The 579-nt window shown below is 57.2% G+C and overlaps 1 protein-coding gene across 1 annotated transcript in view; it reads left to right on the top strand.

Annotated features, from left to right (window-relative positions):
• LOC102262352 (histone H4) overlaps window positions 1–579 on the top strand; it is a 135,124-nt gene that overhangs the window by 130,697 nt on the left and 3,848 nt on the right. The window lies entirely within an intron of this gene.

Raw genomic sequence — 579 nt, forward strand, 5'->3', positions numbered from 1 at the left:
GGGAGCATGGGAGCCGGGAGCACGGGGGCCCGGAGCATGGGGGCCCGGAGCATGGGGGCCGGGAGCACAGACTTGTTCTAACCCCAAAAGCATTTTAGGACAGGAAGAGCGCTCCAAGCCTGGATTTCTCCCTTAAAAAATATACCTTCTTTTTCTTCACCGTTTACCGCCTCTATACCTTCCTCCACTACCCTCCCTTCCCCCGCAAGGATTACTCCTTTTCACGGTGCAAATAGTGCTTCACAAATCTGGGAGCGAAAGAGGAAATCCCAGGAACATGGCTGCCCTTCCTGGAGCGCACCCACCCCTTAGGAAGCTGCACGCGATGCCTAGCGCTGCGCTCTGCGGGCGGGACCGTCCCACGTAAGGCCACGTTCACTAAGAATTGCCAGAGTTGTGGGATCAATACTAACTTCTCCTTCGCCTTTAAAGAGTAACTTCGTTCTGGCTTCTCTCCCTTTTGTCGATAAGGGCGGCGTGACCGCCTCCTTCTTACAAAGGGGCACAGTGGTCAGGACACGTGTACAGAGCCAATGCCCGCGACTGCGCACCGCGCGGGTCTGGCGGCCACAGGAAGCC

This window comes from Myotis brandtii, unplaced genomic scaffold (assembly GCF_000412655.1).
Source record: "Myotis brandtii unplaced genomic scaffold, ASM41265v1 scaffold1718, whole genome shotgun sequence".
NCBI lineage: Eukaryota > Metazoa > Chordata > Mammalia > Chiroptera > Vespertilionidae > Myotis > Myotis brandtii.